Here is a 13,970-nt window from a genome sequence, read left to right as displayed (position 1 = left end):
TTGCCTCTTTTCCACCTATATTGTATTTTTTACCTCTCTCTGGGTACGTTTAGGAATACACAATTCGCGAATCTTTTCTCACATAAGCGAGTTAGTTATATGGGTCACGAGCATCCGCAAAAGAAATCGTTTCGAGCATTGGTTTACTAAGACGTGAAATGATATAGCAGCGAATACCGAATCGCACTGGCATAATAGAAGGTATTAGAACATGACCTGAGAATTATTTCGCGCTTCTTTTTTGTTAGAGTGCTCGTAAACTCTGGGAGTACAAACATGGAGCCAGGCCAACAAGCATTTCAAAAGACAGCAAACTTTCTCGGATCCATGCAGGAACAAAGAGAAAAAGAACGAAATGCGAACAAACCCCTCGCATAGCTTTGGTACGCTTTTGGAAAACTCTTCGGCACTGAACTCAGCAGCTGCGAGCTATTCACTGCGCTCGAGGCCCTCTCGCGCAAACAGGGCCCCACTCATGCGCCTCTTCATTGGTGGCGTGGAAAAATCAGAACCGAGAGATAGACAAGTTTTCCCGATATCGGAGATGACTTCCGCGCATGACGGATATTAATCGCCAATGGCTGCCAGCGGCAGGTATACGCAGCTTCCGTTCGCCGACCCGCTCCCACATTTCCACGCGCTCTACAAAATAAAAAAAAAAAAATCTGGCTCCTTTCGCCGCGGAGCGCGAGCATTTCAATAGGAGCGGCGCTGCGACGTAATTAAAGGCGAGTGCCGTTCGTTCGGCCTCGTCTCGCTCTTGATTTCGCCGCCGCCGTGGACGTGCGTGCAATAGCGCGTACAGGCAAGGAGTGTGGCCCGCATAGTCGCTCTTAATTACTCGCGACGCCCGGTGAACGCCGCGTGAAAAGGTGCGTGCGTGCGCGAGACGCGGGAGTCGCGGCCGCAGACTCCCGCTCGCCGTCGCCGTTCCGCGCGCTCGCTTGCCCGGCCGCCGCGGCACAGCCTCTCTCGTCATTTCGAGCTCTTCTGCTGCTCGTCGGCCGCAGAAGACGGGTGCACTCATTAAAAGTGCCATGGCTTCGCCGCGCGACTGGCGCTCCCCTGTCACTGGAGGGACTGCAGCAGCGTGGTAAAGAAAGGAAAGACGTGAGGTGCGCGCGGAGCGCGAAGACGAAGCAACGCAAACACAGCCAGGCGCACTTTTTATCTGCATACCCTTGAACGGACGTGCTGGTGTGGGCCGGCATATATATGTCTATATATTCGGAGTGGGAACATGGTGGCGTTAGTTGGGACCGTGAGCTTGGGATGAGCGTCGACTAACCTGCAAAAAACGCGTGTGTTTCTGGGCGCATAAACTACGGCAGTGAGCGAGGGTTGACGTCGGGAGAAGCAGAGAAGTTGGAAGACAACAGAAGGGGGGAGAACAATTACCAGGGACAGCAAACTATTCCGCGCGAAGTGCGCTAACTATCGGCACAGAAGCGCTTAGAGGTCTAGTTGCAGCGTACGGTCCACCGTCCTCATGCTGCGCTAGCGTATAGGAGAGAGATAAATTCTAAGGCACAGGGCCGCGGGCTCACTATCCGGTCCCAGCGGTTGCAGTACGTTCTATAAAGTGGCGATATAAACTACTTCCCGTATGCACCGCGATAGCGAGAGTGTGCCTCAGCATAATATTGGGTGTGACTACTCAGATCAAGGAGCTCCACTTCGCAGAAATGTGGGCTGAGAAATGTGGGAAATGAGAGGAGGAACAAGTACGTACCGGCGGTTCTTAAAGGCAACGGGACGTCGGCGCCGGTATGATTCCCTGCAAAAATCAATGAGTGTGAAGCGTTATTTGCAGTTCAAGAGGGTAAGACAGCAGAAAGAGGAAACTAAGGCCGAGTTCAGGAAGGTTCTTGTTCGTAAGTGCTCTTTGTCATTTGAAGGGCCGCCCTTGCTAATAATATGTCCAGCATTAGAATTGGCCTGCATCTGCCTTTACGAACTGGTTTATAGTGCGGTGAATACGAGCTCTGGATCCGCAATTAAAGAATAAACACTCTTACGCTACAATTCTTCGTAAGCGAAACATCCAGCAAATCCCAACGGTGAAGATATTATTACCGGAGGCGGCCGGTAACCGGCAAACAGCACTTCAGAACGAGAATCTTCCTGAATTCCTTAAGTGGCCGATGGCAAAGAGCGCTTACTAACGAGAAATTTTGATAATTCGGCCTCAGGACTTTAGTGGCTCTCGCATATGCAACCATTCTATACTGTTTACGCTTCACGAAAATGACTGGGCTTTTGTCTGTTACTTTTGTTTTCTTTTTCGCGGGTGGGTGCCGTAACTTTGACATTTCCACAGGACGTGTTCTACGTTTTCTTGTACGTACTACTCCGCAGTCATGATATAAAGGCGAACCATTTGCTCTCTCCCCTGCAAAATTAAGATGTGTATATCGCATGAAGTGGGACTCATTGAATAACACTTTGCGTTCAATGGTAAAGCTCGCGGCCAGCGCTTAACTGTGAATTCGGATTAAGGCTGCAGAGGCAGTCTTCTGTGGACGAGGGTCCTTCCATGTGCAAATTGCTTACGCCATACTATGAGCGAGATAACAGACGGAATTTACATGATAAGCTGTCGAGACAAGCTGTTTTCGCAGATGAAAGATGTTGTACAGAAAATACGTGAGAAGAGTGGGATGCCATGGCAGATACCAACTTTCGACGACAACAATTGTCTTTCGTCAGGGTCACAGCGGTCAGCGTTAGATGGGCTCATCTACCCAAAGGAAGGAATTCCGGGAAGGTGGAGTGTGAAGTAGGTATACGGGAAAGGTGCTGGCGAGTGAGTCAGGTGAAACATTCTTGCAAGGTGTGGTTGTGATTTAAACCATGTCCCGCAAATACGCAGGTTGTCTGCTGTTTGTGTATGCGTGTTGGAGCGTTTCACAGTAATGTCAAGTTATCAATGCCCTGGGCCTCGAGAAGCGATCAGGCAGTGAATATTGTCAAAACGAAAATTGCCATGCATTTGACAGTATATAACGCGAAGCTTAAAGACACTAAAAGGTTTTTCGGAAAATAAACTTTATAGTTGAAGAAACAATTCGTTCAGTGGCCCAGACCGGTACCAACGCCTTTCTGGGGCGGTCACTTTGTCGCTATCTGAGCTAAGAGCTAAACAGGAGACTAACGGAAAATAGCGCGAGACAGGATTAATACACAACCTGAAGCGAAGGGATACAGAGATTCGCAAATTAGTTTCATGGAAATCCACAAGGTGCAAGAAGCTTCTAGAAAAAGTTCAGCCACCCGAATGCGACACGAAGCTTCCTATGGGCGAATGCCAATTTATCCATTCACGAAGCTTCCTTCATGTTTGACAATATTGAGTCTTCACGTTGTCCTGTCAGTTCCGGGGTGCCGCAAGGTCCCGTTCTCGGACCCTTGCTTTTTCTCATTTATATTAATGATTTGCCTAACTGTGTAGCGTCCTCCATGAGGTTATTTGCAGACAATTGTGTCATTTACAGAGTAATATCATCAAATTCTGAGACTCTGAAACTACAATCTGATCTAGACAAGGTAACTAACTGGTGCGACACTTGGAAAATGTGACTTAACAGCCAAAAGTGCGAACTAATGAGGATTTCCCGCAATACTGCTTCGTCTAACATATCCAACTATCACTTGAAGAACTCCGTACTCGAAGAAGTCAGTTCCTATAAATACTTAGGCGTCCACATAACATCTAATTTTTCCTGGCAAACACACATAAACCACATCACTAACAATGCTAACCGTACGCTTGGTTACCTCCGTCGCAATTTCTCTATGGCACCCGCTAACTTAAAGCTACTTCTATACAAAACACTAATACGTCCTAAGCTTGAATATGCCTCTTCTGTATGGGACCCTGGCTTGGATTACTTAACAAATGCAATAGAATCTATACAAAATCGTAGCGCGCGTTTCATTCTTACTAACTATTCTCGGACATCAAGCGTAACATCTATGAAGGCTACTTTAAACCTCCCTCTCCTCTCTTCCCGTAGGAAGTTAGCACGCTTATCACTGCTGCACAAAATTTATTATTACAATCCGGAATTAAAAAGTGAACTTTTGTCCGAACCTGCATATATATCATCTCGTACTGACCATCGGCATAAATTGAGTGTTCCACACTGTCGCACGAACCTATTTTTTTATTCATTTATTCCTAAAACTACCAATGAATGGAATCATCTGCTGGCCTCAATTGTTAACATAACCGATACATCTGCTTTTAGAACTACTATTGAAGAATACTTTTGTTAATCCGCACTTTCTAATTTTTTTCTTGTTATTATTATACTCTGTTATCTGCACATGCTCTGTATTTAGTTCCACTCCCTTCTGTAACGCCTTCGGGCCTTGAAGGTACAATAAATGAAATGAAATGAAATAAATGAAATGTGGCAGATTGCCACAGAAATGACTTTCGATGTCGCCGAAGGAATAACGATAGTATTGCAACGCAAATTGTCATCCCTTTATCTTTGGTACATTTAAAAGTCGTATATCGGTCACAGGAATAGTAGGGCCAGAGCAATATGCGCATGTATTGACGCGAGCCTGCAGGTATGCGCGTCCGCACTCGTCGACAAAAGCAGTGCTTCTCAGCTGGGCTATCACCAGCGAGAGCTACAAATAACAAAATAAAGACAAGAAGGTTAATGAGAAAAGAAATTCCAGTTTGGGACACCTTGCATGAGAGGAAAGGGGGAAAACGATTTAAAATGAAAGGGAGCAATAAGTATACGCGTTTGGAAACAAGAATCCGGTGCACACAGTTTTGTGGTGGCACACGTCACTAAGCAACCTATCGTGGAGGCCCCTTGACCGCAAGAAGCGAACTAGTGAAAAGTAGAAAGCAGGAAATCGGTAGTTTATGCAGAAGTAATGCGGGCACGGCTGCAACTCGAAGGCGCTGATTGCGCTCCAAAAATGCTTTGTATCCATGCGCCGGCGTGGGTGTTGCTTCATTCGGAATGAAGTCGCTGCCTTCGTTTGCAGCGCCTCCATTAACATACTCACTCGTGTACTGACATGTTCTGCATGAGAAGAACACGTCGTGCGTCAGAAACTGTGCTTTCTATGACAGAACTTCTATTATTTAAGAGTGTTCTAATTACCGTGCCCTAATGATGCGAATACGTACGGGCTCGCACGTCCGTGAGGCCAGACATCGGCAAGCCACTGCACGCTAATACAAATTCGTTTGCCAAGAAGAAACATTTGGAAGATGGCGGGAAAGGGTTAGGTGAGTTCTGACACTGAGTATTTGAAGCTTGTTTCGCACTAAGGGGTGAAACTTGCACCTTTTCTTTTCTTTGTGTTTATTTTATTTTTCTGTCACAAAAGCGTACTGTATTCCTGGAGATGGGCAAGTATCCCCTGGAGTTCTGCCTGCTCGCTTTATCCGCGATGCTTTCGCTGTTCTCCGTGTTCACAAAGAGAACAACATGAACTGAAAAACGAAGTTTGCAGTACGAGTGCCATGAACTCAAGAAAAGATGCGTACTGCACGACAAGGAGGGGATTATCTCTTCCTCCTTCTATAGCATACCCACACTCGCACGAGGATACTAATCAGCCGGAAAGAGCCTCGGAAACGGCATTAAGAGGAAGATTAAGTGCGCTTCTCCCCGTCGTTCAAGTCTTTCTCAGAATGGCGCCTAATTATCAAAGCGAAACCTCCAGAAAAGTTTTTCGTGTAGCTCTAGGGAGTCTTTGTTTTTCTATGAAATGTTTACAATTTTCTTCCCTTGGAGCGGAAAGTACATAGTACAAAACGAATGCCTGGTTCGCCTTTATCTGACCTTTGTTTTGTGATTTACGTTCATTCATTATTCAGCTTTCTATTTTATACTTATCTAGTTCTGCGACTAGAACAATGCAAACGCTGATGCTAACTTGAAGTTTGACAGGTGACAATAGTGTCTAAACAATAATTCATTCTTTTTCGTTTGCACTGTGCAGGATCGATTATGCCATGAACAAGAACGTTTATCGAAAATACGCCTAATACCGTGCACTCCAGATAAAGGACACTCGCTAAAACCGGGATGCCGTATGAACACGACGAGGGTACTAACTTTGGCTGGCCACACACAGGAACAATGTTAAAAACTTCGCTTAAACGGAACGCTTCTATTTCTTAACGCCGGTTAAACGGAACTGGAACCGAAACTGCACTTACGTCATCGGTCGTCGTATACTACATGAGAAACAGGAGCAGGTCGACAAACATGTCAAATGGTGATGCAAAATAGCCAAGAAAATAAGACATATCAGCCGGTCGCGCTGTAGTGGCATTAGCGACGGTTCTGCAGGCCCTCACGTTGTCTATTTTTCTCGTTCATTTGTGTATCGAGATGGCGACAGTAAAGAACGTGAGAGTGCATGAATAAATGCCTTGTGTGAAATACGCTGCGGTACTCCCAAGCAGTGTACAATAACGTACTTTTTTCACAGCAGTGAAATTTAAACACTCGGCACTTTTGAAATAAAATGATTTCTTTCGTAATTTTTGCGGCCTTCGAACAAACGAAACTTCTGATAAACGGAACTATTCTTTCTGTCCCTTCGAGTCCCGTTTAAGGGGAGCCTACTTTACTTGACAACTGACAACTATAGTTATTTGTGTGGTGTTCTCAACTAAAGAATCACGTGTTTCGTAAGTAAGGCAAACACATAGCGAAAAGGAACGGAGGGAGGGGAGGAGGAAGGGAAATCTGACAATGGCCGGCACGAATACATGTGAAATGCGCTACAACGGCGTACTCGCTATTCCTACAGATCCTCTTTCGATTATTGGAACAGCGCATAAATCAATCAGCGAGAAGTACGCCATGAAATGTCTACGCTAACTGCAGCAGTATATGGTACACCCTTCACGTTTAATGCGTTTGGTACTGACACTTCCTGTCGCACTTAAAATCAGGAAAGTGGCTTCAATGTTCGCTGCGCGCGATGCAACCATTGACTTTCGTACAAAAATGTTTGGGATACATTCGAGCAATCGCGTAGCATTACCTCAAACATGCGAGTTTTATCTTCACCATACACTTGCTATAAGATACGCAAAAATAATGGGCTCCGTACACACACACAGCCTTGTGTGGTCATTGATGCGTGGCGTGTCACGACCACGCTTCTGCGCACATGCATTCACCGATTTAAAGCAGTTCAGGAACGCCTCGCACCGAAGCCTGAGTCGTTCACTGCCTCCGCGACGTGGCCAGGCTGTTTCCGTCTCTCTCCTTCCCTTAACCATTTGCAGAAGGAACTTCGCCAAACTGGGTTGTTACCTTAGCCACCTTAGCTATGCTCTTCAGAGAGCGAGAACTAAACACTCGTCAATATGCGCGACTGCGAAGAGGGACCTGTACTTGTAATGCGTATCCTTGCTCGTGGCATAAATTAAAAGTGAGTGTTTCTTTTATAAATGTCGATAGGGAACTAGAGATCCGTTTGTCGAGTGCTACTGTATAGTAGCGTTGGTATAGTTTTCCGAGAGTGACAATTACTCGATTGGGTGGAACTCGTGGAATCTATAGGACCGCTTAGACGCTTGCTGCCAAGGCACACAACGAAGGCGTCTGTTCTGCGGGCCGACTGCTGCCAGCTACAGTGAATAAGAAGAAAAAAGCATTTCCCACCGTTTCTGCATTCCCCCTTTCGCCATATGGCCCGATTCGCTATCGGCTGAACTGCAGACGAAGTGAAGCCATCCCGATCAATTCTCATCCGCAAAATGAGCGCCGGGCATCACGGCTGGATAAAGTGCAGCAACAATACCGAAGGGGGGAGAAAAAGGAAGAAATAAAAAAATGGACGGTGCAGTGATGGACGGAAAGCAGTGGATCGCGCACGCGTGTGTGCATACCGGTGTGGGTGGAACGAAGCGCGGCCGGTGGAATTTCATATGCGCGTCTCGGTATGCAACGCGCATGCACGGACTGCGAGGCGTGGTGGTGCTTCCGGGTGGCATCGATTTAGTGCGATATCCAACTAGCACGTGGCAACAATCGGAGCTTCGTACGGCCCACCCCTTCGGGGCTGTGAGCAGCTGGGCTGCGTTTCGCCGCACATGCATTTGCTGTCCGGAAGTTTTCCGTTCAACAAATTCCTATACACCGTGCTTTAGTTTTTGAATGCGCACGCACGAATGATGCGTTTAGTTTGGTGACTTCAGCTCACCACCATGGCCGGTAGTATAAAAAGGACTATAAAGCAAAGCTTGCCAACGGCCTCCAGAGAGCGAGAGCCTGCGAGCTGAAAAGCCTTCCGCTCATCCGAGTCCTCACTCACATTTTTAAAAAAATTTTATGTCTTTCACTTGGCGAAAGCCTTCGCACTCATGCATCTGCGGTGGCGGCTCAGTGGTTATGGCACTGTGTTGCTGAGCTGCAGGTCGCGAGTTCGAACCTGGCTGCGGCGGCCACATTCTGATGTGGGTGGAATGCAAAAAAAATATCCTGCACTGACTTTGGGTGCTCGTTAAAGAACCTCAGGTGATCAAAATTAATCCGGAGTGCCCCATTACGGTGTGGCAGGTTTAGCCTGCGCTTTTTCTTCAATACAATGCCATCCTTGTTCACTATGATGAACGTGCGTCTGCGATACATTGCGGGAACAAAGTACGCCACTTGGTGCGACAAGTTCAAGATGGCGTGGTTGTCCTTCTTGGTTTCTCTCTCGCCTGAGGCACCTTTAGCATTGCTAAGAGTGGCACAAACCTGTTTGCAATGGTGGAACTGCAATGTACCAACCAAGCGTAAACGTATTTTCTGTTTCACACTTGTTTACCGTTGTTCTGATATCGACCGAGTCCCAGACACAGTTTGCGCATAAAATTTCCGTATTTAAGTCGAAATTGAAAGGAATTTTCGTTAAACGCAAAGAAACAGCTTGAGGAGATGACGTGGCAGCCGGCAGTGTACAAGGCACATGATACACATTATTCAAGAAGTGTGATTGTCATTGAATTATTTCTATGTCATCCCTTTCTGTTCATTTTGGAGGTCAATTTCATAACACTTTCACTCACCAACTTTCATAGCCATGGCTGACATCAGAACTTGCGCGATAGTTACCAACGCGATTCATTACAAAAATTCAGTAATTGAGTTTCGGTAGTGACCTAAGGCGGCATTTTATAATTGCAGAATTGAAGTAAGGAAGTACTCAAAGCATATCCTTTTGCTACAGAAAGGTTTTTACGAAAAACCAGTTACAAAAAACACGGACTCAAAATGTGCAGTGAAATGCATTGCTGCTTTAGTTAATGTTTCCATACTACCTTTTTGCCGCAGTGCGGAAGAATACTTTTTTCCTCTTTATTTATTCCAAAGACCTTTTGCAGGCATTGCTGGGGGTGGGGAGGACAATGGCATAATCTTTCGATGGCATGGTCTTTTGATGGTAAATGGTTGTGATAAATAAGACCTACCCTAAGAAAGGATCAAAATAAGAAAAAAATTCTCTCTTTATAACAAGAACAACTTGAACAGATAAAACATCGTGTTAAACCTATACTATAGAAAAGAAAGTACATTTCTGTGGGAGTATTAAGTATCTACCTGTATTTGTCTGCGCAAGACACACACATTTGACCAACATGTTATGCTTTGAGCCATGGCTTACTCTTATTCTGCAATTACCACATGCCTCCTAAATTCGTAATTAAGCCGTTCTGCTCCAATCCTTACTGTAGCAATCACAATGCTTTACGACAATGTATCCGACATGTAGAAGAACAAACGTCAAAATCTAATCCTAGAAATCAGAGCGTTAGGTAATCTTCTTACATAACTTGTGAGTTTGGTGTCGCAAATAAATATAGTTGTCCTTGAGATTACGGAAATCTCCATGTGTCACATTAAGCTGAAGTTCGCCCTTCGTGCAGCATCTTAGGAATACCCCACCTGAGGCATTTTACTTGCCTTGACTGGCACAAACATTGTCTTCAGATATTTGGATGACCATATTTCACACCGCTGTTTCTGTAAATTAGAAAGCTCCAAGAATCATTCACTGCCCTGAATGCCTTGATTTCTTTGCAATTCGTGGAAAAAAAGCGTTTGTTGATATTTTGATATGTTGCCCAAGACTTCACCCATTGAAGCGACTGGACTCCATTAATATTCAAGGCACAGGACCCGCATCCACACGAACAAAAAGTCACGCAGAAACTCCTCTGGGAATTGTCTAAGTATGTGTAAGCATTGTGCCCGTTGTATCTCCACGCATCTCCACACAGCCCGATGTCATTATCAATGTTATGAGATTTGATCCGACCCGTATAAAGGCTTATCAACCCTCATAGGTTGTTATCAACCTTATCGAACATGATCAGACCCTTATCAACTCTTATCGATCGTTATCAACCTGGATGTCCAGCGAAGCTGTTGCAAAACCACCACTACATTTGCTTAGGGGGGGGGGGGGGAGGGTATGCAGTCCTTTATTGATGGTTCGGATGCTTGTTTTGAGCTTGTTCTTTATTGAAACGTATGCGGTTCTGTGTGTTGTATGGGTGATTTCAATGAATGTATGGACTTTTGCTTCACTTGCTGAGCGCTTGTACCCTCTGTTTTAAGTGGGCATGAGCCATTGAACTTTTAGCTTGCTTACGGGAGTATGAGTCATTGCTTACGTTGGTACGAGCAATTGTTTAGGGGTGTATGAGTTATTGCATTCGTCTTACGTGACGAACGCACAGGATTCTCATTGGGTATATAGGCATAGAAATGCTTACGCATTTAAAAAATCCCACGCAGTGTGACAGTGGGTGGACACGAAGTTGCTGTGATATGGACTTCTGTGTTAGTAATACGTTAACGTTATGTGAGATTACATTTATGTATATGCTATGTTACGTTATATACGAATATGTCATTTTTACGTTAGGTAGATGCTATATTGATGTCCTGCATGTAATGACATTGCTTGTGTAAAAACAGTGCAAGAGAAATATTTCGGGTTAACTTCTTTAATCCTTAAACGAAGTGACTAATTGCCATTGCTTCACATTCGATGATCAATTGATCCTCCCAATCTAAATCGTCGTAGACGACCATGTTACCTGAGAAAATAGCGAGCCACAAGTTCGCGTGCGCAAAATATAAGGCAGCTTTGGGGTTGGGGGTTTGAGTAACACCCCTAAATTAAGAAAGAGCGTGGGGTTGCAAGACCACTTTTGCTGGTATCTTTATACATTGCCTAAATTTACGCTGATAATATTTCCTCTATTTCTTCCTACCACTTCACATTCATAAGAACTAGACATAAGTTTCTCATTTCACTTCTAAAACTTGGAGGGACCAGAAAGAGTTAAAGCTTTGTATAGTGAATATTCAAAATTATATTCATATTCGTGATTCATCGTCACAAATTATGTCCGCCATTGGTGTACCCTCTGTACTATATGCTCGGCCGGCAAACCATTTAATTTTTTCCAGAATCACCTACGCTTAGTAATCTGAGCCAGTCGTCGGCAGAAACACGCGGTATATTCGAACAAACAGCGCGGCGTTTTGTAGTCAGTACTATTTCAGCAGGTGGCTTCCCACAAAAGGCATTCGCGAGCATTCCCGTCGACGCAGCGGTCCACTCTTTGAAGTCGGCCGGCGTGCCGGGTTTTGAATGCCAGGGGTCTCTTTGCATTCATTTCCTTCTAGCTCGCGCAAACCTTGCTTCTGCTTTACTCTGCGCCAGGGCGTGTCTAAAAGTTACGACTGCTGCTTCAATAGCATGGGAACACCGAATGAGATAGAGAGAACAAAAAAAAAGGAATCAGCCTGCCAGCTACGTTTATCGATAAGGCCAGTGTATTGAATTCGGCTTGCACGCAGTCCTGCACATTGCCGCAAAGGCACAATGGAAAATTGACGGGGCGCGAGAGCGGGCGATAAATATGACGGCACGCGCCACTGGATGCGAGATAAAGGCGTCGTGGCGGACGGGAATAAATAAGGACAGCCGAAAGAATTGGTGCGCCCTATTTTTGTCGTTGATGAATTGGCGCGCACGAGAGAGGCACTCACCTTGCAAGTTTCCTATATGCGCGTTCGGGTGATTGTCAATGCTGCTCGTTTCGGGACTACGTTTTCTTTCTTTTTTTTTTTTTTTTGGGGGGGGGGGGGTTGGATACTTCATTGTTTCGTTCCTGTTCGATTCTTTCGCGCTCTGCAAAGAGCGCAGAACAAAGTTTAGTCGTATATGTGGTAACCGAAATAGCTGCCGGCTCCATGGGTGGCGGGAGGGCAGTCGTTTCTGGAAAGGAGTATTGCTATGCAGGCGCTGAACAAGATGTACAGGCATTTCTATGGTCTCCTGCTATGCTCTCCCCTGTGAATAGTGGATCGAACTACTCGCCTTCGAGCAACAATAATGGAAGCGTAGTAGCTGTTTTCCGTAGGAAGCGAATGAATGTGCGTTACATCTTTTCGTGTATGTTTTGCTGCGGCATGTGCGATTTTTTTTTTCATTTTGTTTCCTTTCTTTTCTTTCTTTTGTGAAGGGTGCATGAAGTTTTGCCAAGCTTTTTAAGCTGGAGTGTTTCTTTGTTTCCGATAGTTGCTTGCCGTGTTTATAATTATTGCTCAGCTCTTTGCTGCGTTAGGAATTACGGCTTACGCAGACAATAATTCAGCACCTGACTGAGTGCAAGAGGTGCCATTGTTTTTCTCAGACCGGCATTAGGATAAACGTTGCCGGAGAAGTGTTGCCTAATAAAAAAAAAAAAAAACATACCCACTCTTAGCGGTCGAGGTGCGCTGGGAGCAAAACAAGCAGAAAGGACGTCGATATATAAGCGTGTACCCCTGAAAATATACCAGTTGGAAAGGTCTTGCTTCATTGTCAATAGAGAGAAAGAGTGCAGCCGTTTCGTTTTCTGCAGTTAGCTTCACCACACGGGTTGATTTATGGCCCAAGTTTGAAACGCTAACGGGAAATGAAGTACAGCTGACAAAATGGATGCTGCGGCTCATATTTCGAATGAACCTAAATCAATATAATTTGCTGCCCTACACAAAAGCAGCACTCGGGGACTGGGGCGCAAATTATCAGGGGCTATGTGGTTCAATGAGAGAACAAAATCGTCTCTCTTGTACAAGATAAACCTTGTATTACGCTTGTCACCAAACCTCGATCGTCTACGTCTCGGAGTGACGTACACACACCCTTTTCTAGGTCGCATGCGAAAAAACTTCTTCATACTGCGTACCTTGTAGCATCCAGGAAAATTCTGTAAAACACATCCTCATCGAACTTCCATAATTTTCCCAGTATCAGGAGGCACTTTGTCATCGCCTTAACGGTGAACGATGAAGTCGAAATAAATGCACATGGGAATATCCTTAGAGTGTACGCTGCGTCTGTCTTTCATTCTAAGGTATTTTGGAAACTTGATTATTTCTAATCTTTTAGTTGGCATTTTAGGTTACATTGCATACCCAATTTTCTCGCGTCGTGTTCCGTATCGTAAACGTATGAGTGATTTAACGCCAGGGATGAAGAAAGACTTGACAGGACAGACGCTCTGTCGCATTCCGTATAGCTTTTTGTTCTATTTTGAACACTTAAAAGCCTAAAATGAAGTTGCTGTCCCTCTTCCCACGAGCTTATTTGCATTCGCGTGTGCGGTACTCAGAGATTCGATGTCAGTTCAGCATCAGGGGCGAGAGAGACCACTTGATCGTGCGGTATAGCAAAGCTTCATTTTACGCCTTTCTTCATTTAAGTTACGGTATGCTGGCCAGAGAAGCTAAATATACCTCATGATGGGCCACATGCATTTCTTGTCGCATTCGACATACCATCATTTGTGTCCGTGTCCATGAGCTAAAGCAGTATTGTGATACTAGCGTTATCGTGGTCTTATCGGACATTCTCTACAGAACGCTTAAAAAAAATCAATATAAGAAGCATCCGTTGACATCACTCCAGGCACAATTCGT

The 13,970-nt window shown here is 45.2% G+C and overlaps 1 long non-coding RNA gene across 1 annotated transcript in view; it reads right to left on the bottom strand.

The window, feature by feature from the left end:
* Positions 1-1,730: 1,730 nt before the first annotated feature.
* LOC129381158 (uncharacterized) overlaps positions 1,731-13,970 on the bottom strand; it is a 104,050-nt gene continuing 91,810 nt past the window's right edge. Inside the window, exon 4 of the long non-coding RNA XR_008609395.2 lies at positions 1,731-1,777. This is a non-coding gene — a long non-coding RNA (uncharacterized lncRNA). The remainder of the gene's footprint in view (positions 1,778-13,970) is intronic.

Source organism: Dermacentor andersoni, chromosome 1 (assembly GCF_023375885.2).
Source record: "Dermacentor andersoni chromosome 1, qqDerAnde1_hic_scaffold, whole genome shotgun sequence".
In the NCBI taxonomy this organism is placed as follows: Eukaryota; Metazoa; Arthropoda; class Arachnida; order Ixodida; family Ixodidae; genus Dermacentor; species Dermacentor andersoni.
Note: the sequence above shows the minus strand (reverse complement) of the source record. Positions and strands in the feature narration are given on the sequence as shown.